Source organism: Choloepus didactylus, chromosome 10 (genome assembly GCF_015220235.1).
Source record: "Choloepus didactylus isolate mChoDid1 chromosome 10, mChoDid1.pri, whole genome shotgun sequence".
NCBI lineage: Eukaryota > Metazoa > Chordata > Mammalia > Pilosa > Megalonychidae > Choloepus > Choloepus didactylus.
This window is the reverse complement of record NC_051316.1, coordinates 91,747,107-91,760,467: the sequence shown is the minus strand read 5'-3', so window position 1 is coordinate 91,760,467 and position 13,361 is coordinate 91,747,107. Positions and strand designations below refer to the sequence as shown.

Below are 13,361 nucleotides of genomic sequence, written 5' to 3'. Positions count from 1 at the left end.
CACCAAAGCCTTTGTCTACTTTTTGGGGATTCATACTTCATAGTGAGCAGTTCACGCTCGCTAATTAAAACCCCAGTTGGAGCTCAGCTGAGCTATATTCCGTTGCTGGGAGAAAGCTGCTCTCTGGCACCACGAGGCTTTGTAGGTTGGACTGTTGGAGAGGGGTCTCCCGATTTGGATCCGCAGTTTTTACGTACAGATTTTGTGCTGTGATCTTGGGCATTCCTCCCAGTTCTGGTTGATGTATGATGAGTGGGCGGTCACGTTTGTCCCCCTGCAGTTATTCTGGATTATTTACTAGGTGTTTCTGGTTTTCTTAGTTGTTCCAGGGGGACTATTTAGCTTCTACTCCTCTCTATGCCACCATCTTAGATCCCCCTCTCTTAATGACTTTTGAAAAGAAAATAGTTTAAATTTTTGGCAGAGTCCAATTTGTCAATGCTTCCTTTTTCTTTATTAGAGAAGCTGTGGTTTTACAGGTGTAAGGAAATACAGGATTTCCTTATACCACCCCACCAACAGCAACTTGCATTGGTGTGGAACATTTGTTACAATTGATGTTGGCACATTTTTATAATTGTACTATTCGTAAAAGTCCATGGATTAACTTAGGGGTCACTGTTTGTGCAGTATAGTTCCATGGATCTTTTTTTTTTTTTAATTTTAATTCTGTTACTGTCTATACAATCTGACATTTCCATTTTAATCATGTTCAGATATATAATTCAGTTCTGTTAATTGTGTTCACAACATTGTGCTGCCATCACCACCATCTATTACCAAAACTTTTCATTGCAAATAGGAACCCTGTACATTTTAAGCCTCAACATCCCATTCCCTATCCTCACCCTATCCCCTGGTAACCTTTATTCTAGATTCTGACTCTATGCGTTTGATTATTCTGATTCCTTCAAATCAGTGAGATCATGCCATATTTGTCCTTTTGTGTCTGGCTTATTTCATGCACCGTGATGTCTTCCAGGTTCATCCATGTTGTTGCATGTATCAGGACTTCATTCCTTTTTATAGCTGCATAATATCCATTGTATGGATACACCACATTTTATTTACCCATGCATTAGTTGATGGCCACCTGTTGCTTGCATCTTTTCACAATTGTGAGTGATGCTGCTGTGAACATTGGTGTGTGGGTATCTGTTCGAGCCCCTACTTTCAATTCTTGTGGTTATATGCCTAGTAGTGGGATTGCTGGGTCATATGGTAGTTCTATTCTTAGCTTTCTGAGGAACTGACAAACTGTCTTCCACAGTGTTTGCGCCATTTTACATCATAGCCAGCAGTGAATGAATATTCCTATTTCTCTGAATCCTCTCTAACACTTATTCTTTTCTTTTTCTTTTTTTTTTTAATAGTAGCTGTTTAATGGGTGTGAAATGGTATCTCACTGTGGTTTTGATTTGCATTTTTCTGGTAGCTAATGATGTTGAGCATCTTTTCATGTGCTTTCTAGCCATTTGTATCCCTTCTGTGCTGGTTTGAATGTATTATGTCCCCCAGAAAAAGCCATATTCTGTGATACAATCTTGTGGGGCAGACATAATAGTGGGGATTAAGTTGGAACGTTTGGATTAGGTTATTTGCATGGAGATGCGCCCCACCCAACTGTAGATGATAACTGATGGGATATCTCCATGGAGGCATGGCCCCACCCATTCAGGGTGGGCCTTGATCAGTGGAGCCATATAAATGAGCTGACTCAAAGAGAAGGAACTCAGTGCAGCTGTGAGTGACGTTTTGAAGAGGAGCAAGCTTGCTAGAGAGGAACGTCCTGGGAGAAAGCCATTTTGAAACCAGAACTTTGGAGCAGATGCCAGCCACATGCTTTCCCAGCTAACAGAGGTTTTCCGGACGCCATTGGCCATTCTCCAGTGAAGGTACCCGATTACTGATGTGTTACCTTGGATGCTTTATGGCCTTAAGACTGTAACTGTGTAGCCAAATAAACCCCCTTTTTATAAAAGCCAATCCATTTCTGGTGTTTTGCACTCCAGCAGCATTAGCAAACTAGAACACCTTCTTTGGAAAGATGTCTGTTCAAGTCTTTTGCCCATTTTTTTTTTTATCTTCATTTTATTGAGATGTATTCACATACCACGCAGTCATACAGAACAAATCGTACATTTGATTTTTCACAGTGCCATTACATAGTTGTACATTCATCACCTAAATCAATCCCTGACACCTTCATTAGCACACACACAAAAATAATAAGAATAATAATTAAAGTGAAAAAGAGCAATTAAGTAAAAAAGAACACTGGGTACCTTTGTATGTTTGTTTGTTTGTTTCCTTCCCCTATTTTTCTACTCATCCATCCATAAACTAGACAAAGTGGAGTGTGGTCCTTATGGTTTTCCCAATCCCCTTGTCACCCCTCATAAGCTACATTTTTATACAATTGTCTTCGAGATTCATGGGTTCTGCATTGTAGTTTGATAGTTTCAGGTATCCACCAGCTACCCCAATTCTTTAGAACCTAAAGAGGGTTGTCTAAATTGTGCGTAAGAGTGCCCACCAGAGTGACCTCTCGGCTCCTTTTGGAATCTCTCTGCCACTGAAGCTTATTTCATTTCCTTTCACATCCCCCTTTTGGTCAAGAAGATGTTCTCCGTCCCACGATGCCAGGTCTACATTCCTCCCCGGGAGTCATATTCCACGTTGCCAGGGAGATTCACTCCCCTGGGTGTCTGATCCCACGTAGGGGGGAGGGCAGTGATTTCACCTTTCAAGTTGGCTTAGCTAGAGAGAGAGGGCCACATCTGAGCAACAAAGAGGCATTCGGGAGGAGTTTTGCCCATTTTTAAAATTGGATTGTTTGTCTTTTTGTTGTTAAGTCGAACAATTTCTTTTTCTGTTTTGGATAATCCTTTATCGTATATGCGGTTTCCAAATATTTTCTTGCATTGTGTAGGTTGTCATTTTACTTTCACAATAAAGTTCTTTGAGGACCAAAAGTTTTAGATTTTGATAAGGTGCCATTTATCTATTTTTTTTTTTACAGGTAGTCACTTTTTTTTTTTTTAATTTTTTAATGCAATTTTATTGAGATATAGTCACATACCAGATAATCATCCAAAGTGTACAATCAGTTGTTCATGGTATCATCATATAGTTGTGCATTCATCATCACAATCAAGTTTTGAACATTTTGATTACTCTAAAAATTAAAATAAGAATAAAAATGAAAAAGAACACCCAAAACATCCATACACCTTATCCCCCTCTATTATTTATTTATTTTCTGTCCTTATTATCTTACTCATCTGTGTATAGACTGAATAAAAGAAGTGTCAGTTGCAAAGTTTTCATGATTTCACTGTCACACTGTAAAAGCTATATAGTTATACATTCATCTTCAAGAGTCAGGGCTACTGGATTACAATTCTTCAGTTTCAGGTATTTCCTTCTAGCTATTCCAGTACACTAAAAACTAAAAAGGAGTATCTATATAACACATAAGAATAACCTCAGGATTGATCTCTCGACTCTATTTGAGATCTGTCAGCCACTGAAACTTTATTTTGTTTAATTTCTCTTCCCTTTTTTTGGTCCAAGAAGGCTGAGGAAAGTACTTTTGGCAAAAAGAGTGCTGATGTCCCAGAGGAAGTGATCTCTCAAAATCACGTTAAAGCAACTCTGAGAGATGGTTTACAACATTGAAGGCAGAAAGGATAAAATGTTGTAAACTGCTCCAGGCTTCGTAAGGAGTATGTCAGTTTGCCAAGTGTAGAAAAGATGCGCACTTTGTATCATAAGTTACAGGATGAGAAGAAGGCAACCACTGTTCAAACTACTTTTGATAAGTTTTTAAAAAAGAGATAAAACACCTCAATTCTCAATGTTGTTAATGTTTTAAATTACAGGGTACTAAATAAGTATTGATTTTACTTTTCAAAAAAATTTCCTCTACCTTTGTAACTGACCATAAAGGAGTTTTTAATGTTTTAACAATGTTTAAAGATCATGAAACAATGGTATTTTTTCCCATTGATTATTAACATTGCTTTCATGATTTCACCTTGTGTGGGCATTTTAACAGTCTCATGCTACTGTGCAAAGCAAGGACTGCCTATATTTTTTTTTTGTTTACCTTTTTTTATTGATGCATACATTATATAACATGTATTAGGCAGTATATATTATAAAATATATACTTCAAAGAAAAGGCTAAAAGATAGTAAAGACAAGAAAGATCATACTTTCCATAGACTGTAAAGAGATAAAACCTTTCTGGAGAGAAATTTGGTAATTTGTGTCAAAAGCTCTATGAAAGAATATATTCTTTGACCTAACAATCCTCTATCTAAGAATTTATCATAAAAGAATAATAGGGCAAGTGTCCAAAGGTGTATATGCAAAAATGTTTCTGTATTGTTTGAAGAGAGAAAAAAATTTGAAAACAAATGTCCAGCAATGGGGGACATCAAGATACCAGTACGAATATTATTAAGTAAAAAACACAAGTGATTCAACACTATTCCTTTTTTTTCTTTTTCAGGAAAAAAATGTGTATTCATATTTGAAAAATTTAAAGAATATACGCCAAATATTTCAAAGGCCACTATTTTGGTGTGATACAATCTCAAGTGATTTTCTTCTTTATATCTTTTTGAAATGTTGTAATTGTGGTGATGACTTGTCTGAACTGTTAAACAGTGAGCAGTAAAGCCCTTCGTTGTGGGAAAGGGAAAGAAAGCCAGGGAAGAAAGTTAGCACTTAGCCGTGGCAGTATCATACCACACCTGTCTCCATACAACAGCAATTATTTTTGAATGCCTGCTTTGTTCCTGATATATATACACCTGATGAGCAAAATGGATTTTAAAAACCCTTGTCTTCAAGGAGCTACCACTTCATTCAAATCTCTGCCATGCCTTTTCAGATCCCTAGTTTGGGGTATAATCTATATTGCCTTAGTAATAGTGAATCCACATTTCTATACCGTAATTATTTTTCCTACATCCCTCTACGGGTCACTTTGGCTATACTGCTCCAGACCATGAATCTTGAGGCAAGAGGCATATCTCTGAGGTCCATAAAAGCTGGCACTTCACCAGTGTCAAAGCTCTAGCCTGCTCTTTCTAGTTCATCCTCTTAGTGACACTGACACTGTATCTGGCAGAAATAAAAGAGAGAGACTTCAAATGTCTTATTTTGGGCATGTTTCTACATTGTTTCCTTTTTACTATTAAAATAAGTATGGATACATTTTATTCTGAATTCCTTGCTAGGAGATAAAGCTGTAACATCCTACTTTTTATTGACTCTTTTTAACATTAAATGATATCTCAGTCCAAATTATTGGGCTTTGTTAAGGTTGTCATAGCATCAATAACTCATTATAGTAACCACTTCTCTTTTGATTAAGATTTTGTTTACATGAAAACAAATATTGGGTATGTATCTATCACTTTGCATTATTTGAATGTTTGCTGATTTTTTTTTCATGGGAGTGTATCAGAATGGGCAGGAGGCCCTTGCAGAGCTTTGTAATACCAGCTATAGAAACATCCAAGACAAATGATTCTCCCTGTGAGATTCAAACAAATTCTCTCCAGTTTCCTGTAGCTTTCTCCCTAAAGCTTTCAATGTCATTAGCATCAGAATAAGATTTTTAGAGCTTTGCTCATCAACTGCAATCTGTTCCCTTATTCCCTGTTTCTGATGTGAAGCCTTCCCCTGGCTTTCCCGCCCCCACTGTCTAGGGTCTTCTTGATGTCCTTTATGTTTTTAGCTATCTCCTTGAAGTTGTTTAGGAGATTTGTGTGTACTTCTTTAATTGATCCAAATTATGTGTCTCTTATGGCATTTTAATTTGTTTGTTTGGCATGTCCATATCTCCTTGGTTCTTCAGATGCTTTATGATTTTCTGTTGTCTTTGGGGCATTTGCTTATCTTGGTAAGGTTATTTTGGGAAATGCAAGCTTATATAATTTGACACAGCTACAGCGTGCTGGAGTGCACTTTCCCTGCCCTACCAGCAGGTGGCGCTCTTGAGCCACTGCTTACTCTCAAGCCAGCTTTCCCCAAACTTCTCCTGTGCATTGGGCGGTGTCCAAACCAGGTGGGGATCCAATTAGTTTACCAGTTCTTTGTGTGCACTGGAGACTGCCTTCTGTACAGGTGCTGTGTGGGCCCTGTGCAGTTTGGCAGGGAATCTGCTCAAGGGCACCGTCCAGCTCAAGCATGCCCTGCTCCCTGTCTGCTGTGAGCCCTTGAGCCCCTGGATTGTGGGAGGGGCTCCTGGTGCTTCCATTTGGCACTCACTTCTATCCCCACTTCTTGCCCGTGCACCCCTTGGACTTCCATCAGAGGAGAGTAAATGTGATCAATACTCGTCTTTTGCCTCCTGGGTTCCCTCATGGGAGCTCCTCCTGGCCATGTGGTTGTGGAGGATTATCACCCCAGTTAGTTCTTTAGCTAGGTGCATGGGAGTGGAGACTGCTGTTCTCTCCCTTGCCTGGCGGCCATCTTGCTGCTGCTCGGCCTGGTTGGTGGTCCTGGCCAGACAAACTCACCCTGTGCCGTGAGGCGCAGTCTTTCTGCCCCTCCATCCACGTCCCCACCACGCACCACAGGAGTCCCTCTTTGACCACTCACACCCTGAAACCGTGGTCTCAGGCATCCTCCAGCCTTTCTCTAGTTTTGTTAACAGTGGAGAAGCCCGCTCCACCTTACCACTCAGCCATCTTCCTGGAACTTCTTTCCATTTGTCTATTTTTATTTTGTTGTTTTTACTTTTGGTGTAAAGTCTAAGAAGCGGCTGCGTAACATAGGATCCTGAATTTGCTTTCCATGTCTTCTTTGAGGAATTTTATAATTCTGGCTCTGATACTAAGGTTGTTCCAGTTTGCTAATGCTGCCAGAATGCAAAACACCAGAAATGAATCAACTTTTATAAAGGGAGTTTGTTTGTTTACAAAGTTACAGTCTTAAGGCCATAAAGTATCCAAGGTAAGGGGTACCTTCACTGAAGGATGGCCAATGGCGTCCGGAAAACCTCTGTTAGCTGGGAAGGCATGTGGCTGGTGTCTGCTCTGGAGTTCTGGTTTCAAAATGGCTTTCTCCCGGGATGTAACTCTCTAGGCTTCAGCTTCTCTTCAGGATGTTACTCTCAGCTGCTCTTGGGGCATTTGTCCTCTCTTAGCTTCTCCAGAGCAAAAGTCTGCTTTCAAAGGCCGTCTCCAAAATGTCTCTGTAAGCTTCACCTCCTCTCTCAGCTCCTGTGCATTCTTCACAGTGTCCCTCTTGGCTGTAGCAAGCCCGGCCTTCTGTCTGAGCTTATATAGTGCTCCAGTGAACCAATCAAGGCCCATGCTGAATGGGCAGGGCCACGCCTCCATGGAAATTATCAGAGTTACCACCTACAGTTGGGTGGGTCACATCTCCATGGAAACAATCAAAGAATTACAATGTAATCAACACCAGTATGTCTGCCCACACAAGATTGCATCAAAGATAATGGCATTTTGGGGGACACAATACATTCAAACTGGCACAAAGTTCTATTTATTTAGATATATTTATAATATTTATATATAAATATAGATCTTTATAATATTTGTTTTTATACTAAGGTCTTTGATTCATTTTGAGTTTATTTTTATGTGTGGTGTGAGGTAGCAGCGCTCTCTCTCTCTCTTTTTTTTTTTTTGGCAAATAGAGATCCAGTTTTCCCAGCACCATTTATTGAGGAGACTTCTTTCTCAATTGAGTGGTCTTTGCCACCTTGTCAAAAATCAGTTGGCCATAAATGTGAGTGTTGATTTCTGAGCTCTCAGTTCTATTCCATTGGTCTGTATGTCTGTTTGTCATTGTTTCAGTACCATGCTACTTTGATTACTGTGGCTTTGTAATAAGTTTTCAGATTGGGAAGTATGAGTCCTCCAATTTCATTCTTCTTTTTCAAGATGGCTTTAGCTGTTCAGGGCCCCTTAGTCTTTCATGTAAATTTGATGATTGGCTTTTCTGTTTTTGCAAAGAAGGTTGTTAGATTTTGATTAGGATGGCATTGAATCTAAAAATTCTTTTACATAGCATTGACATGTTAATGATATTTAGTTTTCCATTCTATGAACATGTAATGTCCTCCCATTTATTTAGGTCCTCTTGTATTTCCTTTAGCAATGTTCAGCAGTTTTCTCTGTATAGGTCCCTTACATCCTTGGTTAGATGTATTCCTGGATATTTGATTTTTAGTTACTATTGTGAATGGAATTTTTTTCTTGATTTTTTCTGATTGTTCATTGCTTGTATATAGAAACAGTACTGATTTTTAGGTGTTGATCTTGCACCCTGCCACTTTGCTGAGTTCATTTATTAGCTCTAGGAGATTTGTGATGGATTTTTCATGATTTTTGAATTATATGATCATATCATCTGGAATTAGGGAAAGTTTTACTTGTTCCTTTCCAATTTGAATTTCATTTTTCCAATTTTGTTTCTTTTTCTTGCCTAATTGTTCTGGCAAGAACTTCCAGTACAGTGTTGAATAACAGTGGGGACAGTGGGCATCCTTGTCTTTTTCCTGATCTTAGATGGAAACTTTTCAGTCTTTCACCATTAGATAAGATGTTAGCTATGGGCTTTTCATATATGCCCTTTATTATGATGAGGAAGTTTCCCTCTATTCCTAGTGTTCTTATCAAGAAAGGGTGCAGTATTTTATCAAATGCCTTTTATGCATCAATTGAGATGATCATATGTATTTTTTTCCTTCATTCTGTTAATGTGGTGTAGTACATTAATTGATATTATTATGTGGAACCATCTTTGCATACCAGGGATAAATCCTACTTGATCATGGTGTGTACTTCTTTTAATAGGCTTTGGATGTGGTTTGCTAGTATTTTATTGAGGATTTTTGCATCTGTATTCATAAGAGATATTTGATCTGTAGTTTTCTTTTCTTGTGGTATCTTTATCTGGCTTTGGTATGAGGGTGATGTTGGCCTCATAGAATGCGTTAGGGAGTATTCCCTCCTCCTCAATTATCTGGAAGAGTTTGAGAAGAATTGGAATTACGTTTTCTTGGAATGTTTGGTAGAATTCCCCTGTGAAGCCTTCTGGTCCTAGACTTTTCTTTGTTGGGAGGTTTTTGATTACTGATTCATTCTCTTTAGTAGTAATTGGTTTTTTGAGATCATTTATTTCTTCTTGAATCAATGTGGATAGTTTATGTGTTCCCAAGAATTTGTCTGTTCATCTAATTTATTGTTATACAGTTGTTTATAGTATCCTCTTGTAATCCTTTTTATTGTAGCGGGGTCGGTAATAACGTTCCCTTTCTTAATTTCTGATTTTCTTTGTTTGTATCCTCTTTTTCTTTCTCAGTCTAGCTAAGTGTTTGTCAATTTTATTGATCTTTTCAAAGAACCAACTTTTGGTTTTGTTGATTCTCTCTATTGTTTTTTGTTTTCTATTTAATTTATCTCTGCTCTAATCTTTGTTATTTCCTTCCTTCTGCTCTCTTTGGGTTTTGTGTGTTCTTCTTTTTCTAGTTCTTCCAGTTTTAAGGTTAGGTCTCTGATTTGAAGTCTTTCAAATTTGGTATAAATTTGCATCTCAGCACAGTCTTTGTTGCATCCCATAGGTTTTGGTATGTTGTATTTTTGTTGTCATTCACCTCAAGATATTTCCTAATTTTACTTCTGATTTCCTCTTTAACCCATTTGGTTGTTTAAGAGTGTGTTATTTAATTTCCACATATTTGTGAATTTTTCCTTTCTTCCTCTGTTATTGATTTCTAGCTCCATTCTTTTGTTGTTGGAGATTTAATATTTTCGAATTTATTGAGACTTGTTTTGCGACCAATATGTGGTCTATTCTGGAGAACAATACATGTGCACTCAAGAAGAATGCGTATTCTGTTTTTGTTCTGGATATGTCTGTTAGGTCTAGTTGGTTTGGTGTATCATTGAAGTCCTATACTTCCTTATTGGTCTGACTAGATGTTCTATCCATTCTTGAGACTGGTATATTAAAGTTTCCTACTATTGATGAAGAACTGTCAGTTTCTCCCTTCGATTCTGTCAGTATTTGCTTCATATATTTTGGGGCTTTGCTGTTATGTACATGTATATATTTATGATTGTTACATCTTCTAGTTGAATTGCTCCCTTTATCAGTATATATTGACCATCTTTTTCTCTTGTAACTGTTTTTGACTTAAAGTCTATTTTATCTGATATTAGTATAGCCATCCCAGCTTTTTTGCATGGTACATTTTTTCCCATCCTTTCACCCTCAACCTACTTGTATCTTTGAATTTAAGGTGAGTCTCTTGCAGACAGTGTATAGTTGAGTCATGCTTTTTGAATCCATTCTGCCAATCTCTGCCTTTTGACTGGAGAGTTTAATTCATTTACATTTAAACTTTCTACTGATAATGAGGACTTTTTTCTGCCATTTTGCTTTTTAGCCTTTGTAAAGTCTTATACCTTTTTTATCCCTCCCTTCTGTTAATCCCTACTTTTATATTTATTTACTTTTTGTGTTGTGCCGTGTTGAATGCCTTCTTATTTCTGTCTGGATGTTTTTCGTCTGTTTTTCCTTGTGGTTACCATGGGGTTAAAATTTAATGTCCTAAATATATAACAATAATGTTTGGTTTGATGCTAACTTAACTTGAATAGTATGCACATACACTTCTCCTATATCCCTCTGTCCCCCACCATTTTTTTCGTACTTGTTACCACTTATATCTTTGTACACGGTAAGTCCAAAAATCTAGATTTATCATTACTTTTTATGAATCTGCATTTTAACACCTGTAGGAAGTAAGAAATGGAGTTATCTACCAAACAATACAATACAATAATACTGGCATTTATAATTACTCAAATGGTTACCCTTACCACAGCTCTTTATTTCTTTATGCTGCCTTGGACCACTGTCTAGTGTCCTTTCCTTTTAGTCTGAAGAGTTCTGTGCTGGTTTGAATGTATTGTGTCCCCCAGAAAAAGCCGTATTCTTTGATGCAATCTTGTGTGGGCAGACGTTTTAGTGCTGATTGGATTGGAATCCTTTGGGTGTTTCTTTGGAGATGTGACCCACCCAACTGTAGGTGATAACTCTGATGAGATAATTGACATGGAGGCATGGCCCCACCCATTCATTGTGGGCCTTGATTACTGGAGCAGTATAGAAGCTCAGACAGAAGGAGCGAGCTTGCTACAGCCAAGAGGGACACTTTGAAGAAATCACAGGAGCTGCAGATGAGAGACAGTTTGAAGATGGCCATTGAAAGCAGACTGTTGCTCTGGAGAAACTAAGAGAGGACAAATGCCCCAAGAGCAACTGAGAGTGACATTTTGAAGAGGAGCTTGCAGCCTAGAGAGGAACATCCTGGGAGAAAGCCATTTTGAAACCAGAACTTGGAGCAGATGCCAACCATGTACCTTCCCAGCTAAAAGAGGTTTTCCAGACATCATTGGCCATCCTCCAGTGAAGGTACCCGATTGTTGATGTGTTACCTTGGACATTTTATGGCCTTCAGACTGTAACTTTGTAACTAAATAAACACCCTTTTATAAAAGCCAGTCCATCTCTGGTGTTTTGCATTCTGGCAGCATTAGCAAACTAGAACAAGCTCCCTTTAGCATTGCTGGTAGGGCAGGTCTAGTGGTGATGAACTCCCTCAGCTTTTGTTTATCTGAGAATGTCTTAATCTCTTATTTTTGAAAGAGTCTTACTAAGTATAAAATTCTTGGTGGCTGTTGATTTCTTTCAGCACTTTAAGTAATTCAACTTATTGCCTTCTCGCCTCCATGGTTTCTGATGAGAAATTGGCAGTCTAATTGAGACTCTCTTGTACATAGCACATTGCTTTTCTCTTGCAGCTTTCAGAACTCTCACCTTGTCCTTTGCATTTGATAGTGTGATCAGTGTACAAGAGGTATATTTTTCTTCATGTTTATCCTGTTTGGTGTTCTCTGAACTTCTTGGATGTGCATATTCATATCTTTTGCTAAGTTTGGGAAGTTCTCATTATTTCTTTGACTATTCCTTCTGTCTCTTCTCCTTCTGGGACTCTGATATTACGTATATGTAGGGTCTACACTTCATTTTTCCCCCATATGGATATCATTCTAGCGCCATTTGTTGAAAAGACCATCCTTTGCTCATTGAATTACCCCAGTACCTTTGTTGAACTGTGTATTTGTGGGTCTGATTCTATTCTCGGTTCTCTTCCATTGAGTTGTATCTATGTTTATGCCAATGGCACACTGTCTTGATTACTGTAACTTTATAGAAAGTTTTGAAGTCAGATGGTGTAAGTTCTCCAAATTTGTTCTTTTTCAAAATTATTTTGGCTATTCTAGGTTTTTTGCATTTTTTTATGTATGTTAGAGTCAGCTCGATAATTTCTACAAAAAAAAAGCGAGCTAGGAGTTTTGATTGAGATTACATTGACACTGTAGATCAATTTGAGGAGAATGGATATCTTAACAATATTGAGTCTTCTAATCCATGAATATTGTATATCTCTCCATTTATTTAGATCTAATTTATTTCTGTGGATTGGAAGATTTGATAATCATCATCATTTTTAATGGCTACTTAGTACTTCAGTGTGTGGCTGTGCCATAGTTTATTAATCCAGCTCCCTCCTGTTGTTTGCTTAGATTGCATCTAGTTTCTCTCCATTATAAACAGTGCTACAGTAGATAACTTTGTTGTTCCATCTTTGCAACTTCTTTGATTATTTACTTAGAATAAATGTGGAGCCACCTTAACCCTCTGGACTGTTCTTTGCTATTTTTAAACTGTTGATGATTAGTGTGCAGTGGGATGTGAAATGCCCATAATCCTGGCTTGCTTTCAGGAGGTCCAACAGCATGGTGATTTAGAACTGGGTTTGACAAGCAGTAGTAGCAGGCCAGGATTGTTTACATATGGTCCTTGAGCTAAGAATGGTTTTTTACATTTCTAAAGGGTTGTAAAGAACAAAATCACAAAGAAGAATATATAACAAAGGCTGGATGTGGCCCACAAACCCTAAAATATTTACTATTTGGTCCTTTACAGAAAAGTTTAAAGTATGGCTTTGCACCAGACAGAAGTGATTAGGTTCTCTATCCCCTACCCTGGGTGATTGACCTTGGTCAAGTTACTTAGTTTCTTAGGCTCCAATTCCATTTCTTCGTGTAAAAGGTGGCTAGCAAGAGTACATATGGGATTGTTAGTCAAAGGGTTGGAATTTAAATATTTGGGTTGCACATGTGAGTTAAAGATGGGCTTAACTATCACTGTCATCCCTTGTCCTGGGCATCAGTTTGGCACTGGGGCACCAAGGTCATAACCTGGATCCCTTCCACTCCCCAGCCATCTAGCTGGAG

General features: G+C 38.1%; 1 protein-coding gene across 16 annotated transcripts in view; it reads left to right on the top strand.

The window, feature by feature from the left end:
• Positions 1 to 13,361, top strand: part of USP20 (ubiquitin specific peptidase 20) — a 92,237-nt gene that overhangs the window by 14,025 nt on the left and 64,851 nt on the right. The window lies entirely within an intron of this gene.